This window comes from Pteropus vampyrus, unplaced genomic scaffold (assembly GCF_000151845.1).
Source record: "Pteropus vampyrus isolate Shadow unplaced genomic scaffold, Pvam_2.0 Scaffold446, whole genome shotgun sequence".
In the NCBI taxonomy this organism is placed as follows: domain Eukaryota; kingdom Metazoa; phylum Chordata; class Mammalia; order Chiroptera; family Pteropodidae; genus Pteropus; species Pteropus vampyrus.
In genome coordinates this window covers 593,010-605,567 of record NW_011889227.1, presented here as the reverse complement: position 1 = coordinate 605,567, position 12,558 = coordinate 593,010, and the positions used below count along the sequence as shown (strand labels likewise).

Genomic DNA, 12,558 nt, shown 5'->3' with positions numbered 1-12,558 from the left:
AACACTTTGAAATATACAGTGCCACAGTTCATTTTCTTTACATTGGGTATTGCAAACTTAAAAATAAAATATAACCACAGCAGACTCCTGAAACAAGCGTTATGTGTCTTATCTTTTAGCCAAACAGCAAACTGACTGGAAGCGAATGGAGCTGGCTTGGCCCTGGCTTCTATTTATGCCCTTTGAAGTAGAAGCAAGCTCGGGGTGAACTCACAGGTACAAAGATCAACTGCCCAGAGTCCCAAGGTAAACTGGAATTCTTTTAAAAAGTACAACTATTCTAAGATACTCAGAAAAACTGTAAGGAGGGAGAACTTCGACAGCTCATTTTTCGTAAACAAATACACCTAAGAATTCAAACCCTATCTATATCTTAATTAAGCAGCTCAAAAATAGGGTTTTCTCCAAAAAGGCTGAAGATTAGATGGCAGGTCACCAGGGAGCTAGCTACCCACCACTTGAAGCCACAGACGACGACCTCTGCTGCTTTGTACCTTCCCTGTAACTTAAGACACAAGTGAAAATTACCATCTTATGTGTGCAGAATAGAAGCAAGGGATCCCTAACCCTAGTCACCTCAAGTCGACTGCTGTCATTAGAGGTCCTCCGCAACTACCGAAATACCACCCTTCTCAGTAGCCCAATCTGGGCCATGGTAACTTTAGTTCCCAGCAGGCAGGCAGTGACTCTGTTTCTGAACAAAAAGGTGCTACCCTGTCTCCACGACACAGGACTGGCACGACGATGCGAGAAGTATGACAAGAACCCCAGGCCCTCCGCTGAGCGTGCCAAGGCGCTGCGGGGAGAGCACATTCAACAGGGCCCCACCGTGGGTGGGCTTTCACCAAGTACACACTACGTCCCCGCAAACCCTGTGGGGACTACTGAGCATCTCAACAGGCCTGACTCCAAGCCGGCTCACTACTGGCCGGCCCTGAAGCCTGGGAAAGCTGCCTCACCTCTCCCAGCCTCAGGCCCCTCCCAGGTGGACTGGCTGGAAGGAGCCAATGAGAAAGGCCCAGACACGCGCTGGGACATACAGGGGCTCGGCGAACGGAAGCTACTGTGCAGTGCCTACCACTGAAGTCAGCGAGCTTCAGCCCAGTGCCGCTCAGACTTTCACGGGCACAGGGAACACCCAGGGGTCTTGTTAAAACGGTCTCCGACTCTGACGCAGTAAACAGGGGGTTGGGCCCGAGCATCTCCAGTGAGCTCCCCGGTTGCTACCACTGCGGCCCTGGACTGAAGCCTCCGCCGACCATCTGTACCAAAGCACAGTAAGTAGCTCAAATAATTACGCAGCCATCAGAAACAGAGGAAAAGCGTACTATGCAAACGCGTGGCTGCGTTAATTCAGAAACCCCCTGTGGATGAGCTGATATAAGTGGGTTTTTTTCCAACAGGACAAAGAGGACATTAATGGAATACATCACTTTATGACGGCGCCCCCCAAAAATGACCCCACAAACATGCTACCAGATAAACTATTAGAACTCTGAAGGGAGAAACTCCTCATCATCTTACCTACAAATGAGAAACAAACTGAGAATGACAAGGAAGAACTTGAATTAAAATTCAAAATCTTCTATGCAAAGAAACTAACTCTGCTTAAATTTAGCAATTTTCTATCCAAGTAGGATAGACTGTGCTCTGCAAAACCCCAAGTCTGCACACCGCTACCGACTGTGGAATACCTGGAACCGAGACTGGCTGGGTCCAGAGACCCCAAAAAAGACTCAAAGATTATAAAGAATTTCCAGACAGCAACAGCCGAGCTTGAAGCAAATGCTGCTGGCCACAGAGCCCTGTGAGGCTGCACATACCCGCGAAGCCAGCCCCATCTATACCGCCTCATAACTGGCCCCACTGGGATGCCCCAAGATTCCAAATCCTAAATGAATATTTGCTGTCGTACTACAGTCTTGCAATAAACGTGCATAAGATACTTCTGGTTGAAATAGTCACAATTACCTAAACATATGAAGTATGAATTATAAAAATAGAAGCAGCTGCTTCTACCTAAGATAACACATGGGAAAGAGTTAAAACAACAAAATGTGTTATAAATTTTTAATACTATTTCTTCAAAATGTTCTATGAAGGGAATATATGTAATATAATTTTTTCACGATCTTATACAGAGGCATGCCAGCACACACTGCCCAAGGTCAAATTCCTGTACACCTCAAGTCTCCCCCGGCACTGCCCAGAGGCCCCCTTCTCTCAGCACTATTAGAGGGCACTGGCCCCGGTATCACCCAAGTAGGGACTGTCGAAGACAAATGTCACTAAAGCCACATCTAAGTTTAAAGTTTCTAACAGCCACACCAAAAAAGTAAAAGAAACCAATGAAATAAATTTTCATCGTATATTTTATCCAAACATTATTATTTCAACATGCAATTTTTTTTTGGTACTAAGTCTTCAAAATCCAGTACATTTCACACTTGTAGTACATCTCAATTTGTACCAGCCACATTTCAAGTATTCAAGAGTCACATGATTCTAATAAAGCAACTGACAAGCAGCATTCAAATAAGTAATACCCATGCTGTAATGTTTTTTAATGTAGTGATGTTTTTATAACACCTCTAATAAAGATGTTTCTAATGAACCTACTTGCAAGGTGTGTTCAGACAGGGTTCTTAGTTCAGGAAATAAAAGAAAAACCCATTCTGTAAAATGGAGGCAGTAAAGGAATAACAACCCTTGTAATAAAGACATCTAACGAGGTTAAAAAAAAAAAAGTTGCATGTGGCCCATGGCTGCTGTATTGGACAGGACAGCTCCAATTACATGATTACCACAATTATGATTCAAAGTTTCTCTCATGGAACTAAAATAGCTCCCCTCCCTCAGCTCCTTCCAAGGCCAAAGTCAACAGCTAACCACCTTGCCCACACAACAGCCAGCGGGGAATGAAGAGGGAGAACCTAGGAGCCACAATTTCCTTTCTTCTAAAATATAAACATATATGAGAAAATCAGGTTTATTCTTTTGTATATATATAGCGACTGAACATTCTTCAACTCAGAAAAGGAGGTCACGAGAAAACCAGAACTGTTTTTTAGCCTCTAAAGCTCGGAATATTTGTAGGAATAAAAGGGAAGTTTTCAAACTCTTCGCCCTGAAATAACGGAGAAGGGCTGGATCTTAAACCAGGAGAGCCACGGGCGGCCCTTTACTAGCTTAGACAGACCTGCTCACATTTTAAAACAAGCACATGCCTCTGGGAAGTTATTTCGCTTTCTATGCTAATTCAAAAATATTGTAAAGAAGAAAAAGTATGCCTAGGTCACTCGAATGTGTTGGGAAACAATGATGTTTGATTAATGTATTAAAATAAAAAACTAGACTCCCCAGACGTCCTGAAGAAAACTGAGCTTCATGGCCTCCATTTAGATTCAAAACAAACTGCTTGGTTACCCCACCAGCAGCAGGCAGCTTACACCAAACTCTGGCCGAGTTTACAAGAAGCCTGGGAATGGGATCTATTGAACACGGCGAGCTGCAAAAAGCTGTTCTTACTGGTTCACCTGCTCCGGCCTGTGTCCAGACCCCTGGAGCCTCGGGCCTCCTCCCGGGGCTTGGGCTCGCGTGTGCAAGGAGTTTATAGCTGGGCCGTGTCTGACAAAACCCAGATGGGGAACTGTTGGGCTCAAGAAAGGTTGGTGGTTGCTCACTCGGCACACTGAAGTGGCATGCCTCTAAGAAGGGGACAGAGAGGAAAGTATCTATAAATAGGAGAATGCAGAGTCACTCTATCACCTCCCAGCATCATAACGGTAAACCCTTTACTCCTGACGGCAAAGCTCGATGCCCCGGCAAACATCTTAATTTTCACATGAAGAGGCAGAAACATGGACACAGAGGAGTCACAGCTGGCCTCTGAAGGCAGGTCTCACTAATACTAAGGAAAAGGTAAGGAAAGACGGGCAAGTCCACCCAGGAGCTGCTTCTCCATTCTCAGAAAAGGCACCCACTTGAGTCGCCCCCACCTCCACCCAAAGGCCGGACTAATTAATCAGGCGCCAGAGCGCCCCACAGAGAGGACCTCGTCTTCAGAGGGAAAGGCAACACGGACTCAGAGCCACTTTTACGGTGTTGGCTCCGCAACTGCTTCTGTCCAAAGACATGCAAAAACGATTACGTTTCTACCGTCTGCATGTTCCAGAATCCTTCCCAGCTTTACTTTGCAATTTCTTTGATATTTCAGCTTTCCTTTGAGAGTGGTAAATAAAGGACTAAAATCCACTTAATGTGCGCCATATTAATCAACAGGCATTTGTGAAGCATTGATATGCACTGTACCGATGAATACACGACTAACCTGATAAATGGCCCCTACCCTTGAAGAATACAATAAAACTGAAAAGAGAGAAAATACAGAGAACAACAGATAAAGGCCAAGCCTGTTCTGCAGAAAGGGAGCTCAACGGAAGGGAGCTCGGCCAGAGACTCTTGTTATACGTGAGGCCTCGGCTGGGCCTCAAAAGACAGGCGAGATTCAGTACTCGCGGCCGGGACAGGTGAGCCTGCGAGCGCAGAGGGCGGAAAGGCCCAGCAGCTTCAGGAAATTCATGGCAGGGACAACGTCCTGATGACCAGGAGAAAGAGCCTTTCAGAGGGTGCTAGGAATACGGCCGGGCGACACAGGGCCACGCGTGAACGCGCAGCAGAGCAGTGCAGGCTTGCAGCAGACGCGAGGAGGGAGCTGGTGAGCTCTGAGATAAACGTACATGAAAGTATCTGTATGAAGATTAAGCAGTGTTATTTCAGTAACGCACAGAAAGAAACAATTCTGAATAGAGACAGAGGAAAAGCGAAATAGAGATGACATTTATGCTGTGGCAAGTATACTTTCAACACAGCTTGGACTCCTACGGAGGCTGGGGAGGAAAGAGGACTAACCTGCCTGGGTGTGGCCAAGTGTCTGCAGGTGACTGGCATGTGGGCTAGAAGGGAGTGCTGAAGACCAGGCCACTAGGGCGGGACGCTGCAGGAACTCGCGCCACACTAAGACATAAACGATGAAGCAGGTGAGACAAGGCAACTGAGCAGCAGTTCAAATACAGAAGTGACGACGAGAAAGACGGACTGGGAAGAGATGAGCACAAAGGGAAGAATCCAGAGCCCCTTTCAAGAACTCACCAAAGACGCCAAGGCCCCGCAACGGCCTCCACTCTGAAATCCGAGGTGTCCCCTGGGAGATTTCACACGCAACCACACTCCTCTTCCCACTTCAGCCACAACTCTGCCTCCTCCGAGCCTACTCTTCACGTTCCCGTCATCCCTAGCTGCACTCTGGCACCAGATGATCCAAACTGATGGCCTGCCTCTGGGATTCTGAGCTGCCTGGGAAATACAAGACCCTCAGAACGCAATGCCCACCCCCACGCTGGGGCTGACCCAAACATACCGCTAAGGTGCGAAGGGCAGGGCAGGGCAAAGCATGTGATCTTATCACCCACTTTACTTTTATATTTAAAAAGCCAACTGCCAATCAAGTGTCACCTGGCCCACAACAGAGCAAGTAATGTGTCCTTCACAAATTCTCATGAAGACTCGCATGTGCATAATTCCTGTGTATAAATTCCACAATTGCAAAAAATTCAGTCCAAGTATATGCAAAGCGTGACTTATTTTACTACTAAGAAGTTTTTTTTTTTTTTTTTAAAGTGAGTCTGGGGAGTTAAGAAGAAAAAAGACTGTAAGAAAACTGTTAAAGTGACTAAAGAAACAAGTCCAAAGAGTTTGGCTGATCGCAAGCTCAACGTAGTCACGTTATGGTGTGACTAACAAGCAAAGCAGTTTCAGCGTAGTCACTGATGAGTCGTGTCCGGGCCCACGGCAGGCGCCAACCGCACTGCGGCCTGTCCCGGCAGGTCACCTCATGCCAGGCAACATCATACCCCACTCTGGGGAGGAGGACACTGCCAACCAAATGGCATCAAGGAGATGAGGAGGGTGGCAACAGGACTCACCACGTGGGGATAAAGTAAGCGGCTGTGACCATCCTGAAGCTCTCCCATACCGCCGTGCATACAGCTCCCAAGGATGAAACGAGAGCCAGTGAGTGACAGGTACAGATTACCTGCGAGTGGGCAAGAGCTGCTACGACGGGGCTAAAGGTGGGGCCACGAACGCGAGCGAGGCCCCAAGGCTGGCGGCGCCCCGGCGAAGCCTGCAGAGCCCTCCGTGGGGGCGACGGCCCAGGAGTCTCCGCTCTGGAGAGGAAGGCCACTCTGAGTGACACCCGTGGTGTCTGATAAATCTCAGAGTTCAACTGATCCACAAGGCGTGGCTACACCTGGGCCGACGGGGCATCTCAACGAGAAATCACAACAGGTGGACGCGACCGTCCAGGAGTTCGGAGGGCTGAAGCCCACCTGGTTCGCCGCTGCTCTGGCAACTCTCTAACAAAATTAAGGACAAAGAAGACGCAACAGCAGCCAAGGAGAACGCCAACACGTTTCCGAGGAGACAGAAAGTGAAGAAATAATTCAGGAAGTCCAACATCCAAGTAACAGAAGTTTTAGAACAACATACTATAAATACAAAACCAACCCCTCTAAAAAATGACCTCCAAGCGTAAAATTTTCTCTGCCCTCAGGACCTGCACACACGCCACCACGGTGAGAGGTGACACAGACCCCCTACAGCACGGTGTGAACTCCCACGGCACCCAGTGAGAAAAACACATTTATAAAAGGAATGGAAAGCAGAATGACAGCAGCTTCCTCAATAGCGATCCTAGGAAAGAACGTTTTGGGACGTGGAAGGTCTGAAAGGTTCATGCAGACGTCCTCAGCAAGCTACTGGAGAACGGGCTTCGCCAAAGCACGGCGCTAAGCCACGAGGGCAGACACGCAATACACGAAACCAGGGACGCAGCACACAAAGACGACGCCCAGAAGAAAGGTGAGGGGGACACCTGTGGCTACAAAGTCAAGATGAGCCAGCCCGGAGGAAGGCGCAGGGCCAAGCTCTGCAAAGGGTGTGTCCAAGGAGATGTGCTGCAGACACACGTGACCATGCGGAGGAGAATTGTGCAAATTAAGCCAAAGATTTAGGGAAAATTAACCGAAATAGACATACTTTGAATATTCATTTTACCCTGAGCTGTGAGATGGGAGAGGGAAGGAGCTATGCAGATGAGAGCTAAACCTTCACCTTCACAGTCAGAAGTCAGGTGGATTAGAAACAGCTACCTACAGGCGCGATTTAAAACGTAGACGGCAGGAGAGATGAGCAAACAGCTTAGAGGTGGAGGCGGCAGCCCCTAGCGAGTAAGTCAAGGACGAGGGGACAGGACAGGAAAAAAGGAGATGTTTATTTTGTGTTAGAAATCTTGTGATACTCTTTGACTTTTTAAACTATACACCTATGTAAACTATGGACCTATGTAAGATGAAATAAAAAATTATGAAAAGAACATGAAACAGCACTTAGGGAGGGCTGTATGAATGCAAGCTCGAGAGAGACCAGGCCAGCTGCCAAGCCACGTATAAAGAGGAAACCGCATTCGCTTAAGAGTTCTGTGTGCAAAACAAAACGAGCAAGCGAAGAAACAGAAAATTCGAACCAAACCAACCAACCGACGACAAAAGCCACAATGGTACCTTTACACCCCATTCTCTCTGCCACTGGCATGCAAACCAATTCCAGAAACGTGGGACACCTGGGGACAGAGTACCAAGACCGCCAGGCAAGTCTGGTCTGCCACCCATCTTTATACAGTCCCTGAGCAAAAAAATGGTTTTTACATTCTTAACTATTTGGGGGGAGGTGGGGAATGGGAGCAATCAAATGAACAATATTCCATGACTTGTGAAAATTCTATGAGATTCAACTTTAGTGTCTCTAAAGTTTTCCCGGCACGCAGGCACGCCACTCACTCGCAGACGGTCTCTGGCCTCCTTTACTCTACGAAGGCTGAGTGGGATACCTGTGGCCGCACGTGGTGCTCCATCACTTTGCACTTCGGCTCAGCTGGGCAGTGACACAGTTATAAGCAACAGAGTCCTCAGTGCCGCGTGCTGTACCGCAACATAGTATTTTATTATTACCCTGCAGACCCGACGTGTCCAAACGAGAAAAGGAAAACGACCACAAATGTTGGGCTTTTATGGCACAACGGGATGTGGACTGTTCGGTTATGCGAGCACATGGCAAATCACTGGGTTTATTACGCAATCGCACCACGCCTATGCTGAAGAGGACACTCTACGTTAGCTTTACCAACTACGCAGTCATCACAATATTCCTGACTCACAAGAAAGCCACAGTCAGAAATCCTAGAAAACTTAAAATGGAATGAATCTCGTAACAGGAGAATTTCTTTACACAAATAAAAAATGAAAATGAAGGTTCAAAGTTGGTTTCCAAAGGCGCGCCAGCCAAGCAAGGAAGCCAGTGACAGTTTTCCTCGATTCCTGATGAGTTCACAGATATGACTGACAGCTCGGCTGTTTACCTGAGGAGTCTGGAGTGATGAGGAATTAGCCTCTATGATTAGTCCTCATGAAACAAGTACAGGCAGAATGTTTTCAGAGAGGCTGAGGAAAGACGAAATCACTACAACGTGCAATAGACTCTGTACGACACGCTTCAACTAATGGTGGTTAAAATTATGTGGAGAAAAAAGGCTAACTCAGCAAACTTACAAAAGCTGTGAAAACTTAAAAGATTTAAAGCTTATCATTTTTCTACTTTCATCAGCAGGTACTTTGGGAGATTTTTAAAATTCTGCATGTGTTACTGAGCCGGTAATGTCAACGTTAACCTGACATTAATAAACTTGACTTATTCTCATGGACTTTCCCATTCTTAGTTCCTGACCTGTCCTATCACCCAGCAGCTTGATGGCTCATCAAGGGTTTTTTTTTTTTTTTTTGCAACTTTTTGAGCTCAAGGCCAAAATTGAAAGTTTTCTGAATGAGAACAGCCCTCGACCACTACTGCCGAACAATGAATGGCTCTGAAATTTGCCTCTGCTGAAGTCCTAGTGTTTCTTAATGAAGTCAACCTAAAATCACAAGGCTAATACAGCTTAAAATTACACCACCGATCTGCAAAACCCACACTACGGTAAAGTAATTTCGACACTAACTTCATCCAGCTACTAAGTTCAAGCTGCTTCATATACTTCCTATGCTGTCGGAAGTTAAAAGAAAAAGATCCTCATTCCCACGCAAATCTGCAGTGGATGTGTTTTCTGAACTCAAACTAGTTAAACAGCATTTTGCAGTCCTTACTGCAAGCGCAAAGGAAATTTTCCTACTTCAGAATCCATTTAGTTATGCAACTGAGGAGCTTTTGTCCAATCTTCAACTGAAAATTAATCTACATGTTAAGAGGCAAATATCAAGAGAAAAAGCTACTAGAATTCTAAAAATGCCTTCCAAGTGACAAATATACTCAACTAACATCATATGCTTCTGGACGAGTATCAGAATGTGGCAGCACCTACCTGTGTAAAAAGATATTTTCAAAGGCGAAACATGAAAGTCTCATTACAGATCAGCATTAAGAGATTAGATGATTATTTGCAACAGATTCTGAGAGGGGTCCTCTAACTTTGGATACTATTTATGTGAAATGTTATCCCCCTAGAAAAAGAATTCCATTTTTCTCATTAGATCTGTATTACAAAAAATTAAACTCAATTATTTCTGTATTTTTGATTGCATCTATAATATCTGTAAAAATTGTTATCTCTCTTGTTATATTACATACCTTCATGATACCCTCTTTCTTGCCTTTTGGTCCACAAAACCTAAAAATTTACTATCTGGGCCTCTGTAACAAAAGTTTAGTCTGACAACCGGCCCCTGGTCTAAAGGACCCTCTACTGACAGTGCTGCTCATCTTTGGGACCCTTCTCTACCACTGGCACTGACTCTAGGACTCCTGGAGACTTCTGGGTAACTTTCCAAGAGAAAGGGTCACCCATTCTATTGTGGGACAGCTTGCTGATGAGCAGAGGGAAGTAAACAAAGGGAGGAACACAGCCAAAGGTAAGGAATTATTCTGTAAGCTACCAAAGCTCAGAGTCTCTATCAGCAAAGCAAAACAAAACAAAACAAAAACACAGAAAGGAGGAAAAAGAGACGAAGTCTTCAAAATGTTATCCTGAGATATGTCTCTGAAATTTTAACTCCTACCACCAATTAATGATTCTCATTTAAAAAGTACTCAAGACATAAATCAGAAGGAAGAACTCCTTGCTCACTGAGTATTTAAAATCTACTTTAAGAGAAGAAATAATCCTAAAATAATTTCATGAGATACTCAGAGTTCACAAAGGAACAAAGGAACTGGAACTATGCATAAAGTTTTGACAAAAAGATAGAAACAGAGCTGAGCCCTGGAAGTCATGAGATCCAACACACGGAACAGCAATGAAGCCACATGACGGAGGTGGCAAAATGTGGAGGGGATCAGAGGGTACAAACTTCCAGTTACAAAGTTTAGTCATGGAATGCAGTGGACAGCATAGTGACCACAGTTAACAACACTGTACAGTATAGCTGAAGGCTGCTAAGAGAGTAGACCTTAAAAGTTCTCAACGCAAGAGAAAAAAGGTGTGGCTGTGTAGTGATGGATGGTAAGCACACTTACTGGTGATCGTTCCGCAACATACACACGTATCGAATTGCTGTGTTGTACACCTGAAACTAATATAATGCTATATGTCTAAAATAACCTACTGAATTCAAAGTGGAGGTCTCTGTGGGGTCCCAAACCTAGTATCTTTCTTCCCACTACCCCCAGCTCCGAATCAACTGATGACAAAGGCAAAATAACAGATCATGTGCATTACAAACTATCTTCTTCATTATAAATAAACCTGACAGTCGGATCATCGTTCACAACCACATGGTAACGACTTCTTAAATCTGAACACCTGACTGGGGCTGGATTGTCCACTCAGTCTGGCAGGTGGGAAACCGAAGAGGCCTTGGCCACAGGTTAGAACACACCCCTGGTGGAGAAAGGGAAGGGCTGAGCCCCATGACCAAAACAAACCAAAAAACCACATATGAAACAGGTGCCAAGAGGTGAATAAAAACTTTAGAGGGAATTCTACCTGTCAGGATTTATGCAGAATAACACGGAGATGAAGATGGAGAAGTGAGAAGATTTACGTAGGAATCTGAGTATCAGGGCACGGAGCTGGAACTTCATTTCACAGTGTGAGCACAAGGGGTGGCCAGAGGGCTGAAGAGAGTCGCCCAGCGGGGGCTGGAGGCGAGGAGGTCACGTGTAAAGTGGTATTTCTGCCCAGGAAAGGACAGCCTGGGGATTAGAAGCAAAGATCTGCCACAGCAGAGCTAGGGACTCCTCAGGTGACTTCTGAAAGGCAGATGACTAAAGAGTTTCTGCCCACCTCGTAGAGATAACGGTGGAGCAGATGAAAATGGATTAAGAACGTGAGCACGTCCCCCAAAAGTCCCTACTGGGCTGCTTTCTCTTAAGTGCCAACCAAGCCAAAAGTGAAATATGCAAAGTCGACCTCTAGTCTTTAATAAAAAATTTCAGTTAAGAGTTCCAAAGTGAGAGCAACGAGGACTCAAAAGGAGTCAGCTGGCTGCCTAGAAGCCAGGTGTCCTTTGGCTGGTGTAAAACAAGACAAGCTCTCTCAAATCTCAATCTCAGTCTCTCTCTCTCACGGGGCGGGGGGAGGAGGAGAGGAGGAGAGGGAGAGAAGGAGCGAGGGAGCGAGCACGCGCGCACGCGCGCACGCGTGCACACGCCCCAGGTGGCCTAGAAGCAGCAGCGGGGGCTACGCACTGTCTTTCTCTGCATGCTGCTTCAGCTTGCTAGGCCTGGCTGGTCCTCGGGGCCCAGCTCAATCCACCCTGGAAACTGGGACTCACATGGGTGCTGAAGACGGTAAGACACGCTGGAGCGAATTACAGAGCCTGCTATTTAACTTCCTAAAAATAGCACAGTGCCACAAAACCATACTGTACCTGGCTCAAAGAGGTGACCTAGCCCCAGTCCACCAAGACTCGAGTCTCACGCCAGAACACTGCTTTCCTTGATGTCACTCATGGAAGGAAACTCCCGATACTCCTAATAGTCTTACCTTTCAAACCAAGTGTAAAAACTAAAAGAAATGTTTTCTTCTCTGTGGCTCCTTGCCCATTACAGGTTATCCTGGCAACAGCTGTCTTCCAATTCACTGCATCAGCAGATTAGCAGGAATCAAGTGGGATGCAGGCATGAAACAGAAGCTCTCCTATAAAGAAAAAAGAGCATATAATCACGACATGTTCTCTTCTCGTCCGATGACAGCTGCCATTGAAGATACTGGTTCAAGGTCTTGATTCACACAGAATTATACCTCAGAGGACGGAAAAGTTCTAGTTAATTGAACTTTTTTCTATTTGAAAACAGGAAAAAAGGGCCCTGTCATCCCTCTATCTCAGCTTTAATTCTATACTTAACAATCACCCAGAAAGAGACACCATAATAGCACTATCAGTGAACAAATAACTTTATCTCTATATTATGAAAACATCAATGATATTCTTATCCAACACAGGGCTG

General features: G+C 45.9%; 1 protein-coding gene across 1 annotated transcript in view; it reads right to left on the bottom strand.

Moving 5' to 3' along the window:
- The window catches only part of PPP6R3 (protein phosphatase 6 regulatory subunit 3), an 87,098-nt gene extending 74,830 nt beyond the window's left edge, over window positions 1–12,268 (bottom strand). Inside the window, exon 1 of the mRNA XM_023524104.1 lies at window positions 12,095–12,268. The gene's annotated coding sequence lies outside the window, so the exon portion shown is untranslated. The remainder of the gene's footprint in view (window positions 1–12,094) is intronic.
- Between the last annotated feature and the right edge of the window lie 290 nt (window positions 12,269–12,558).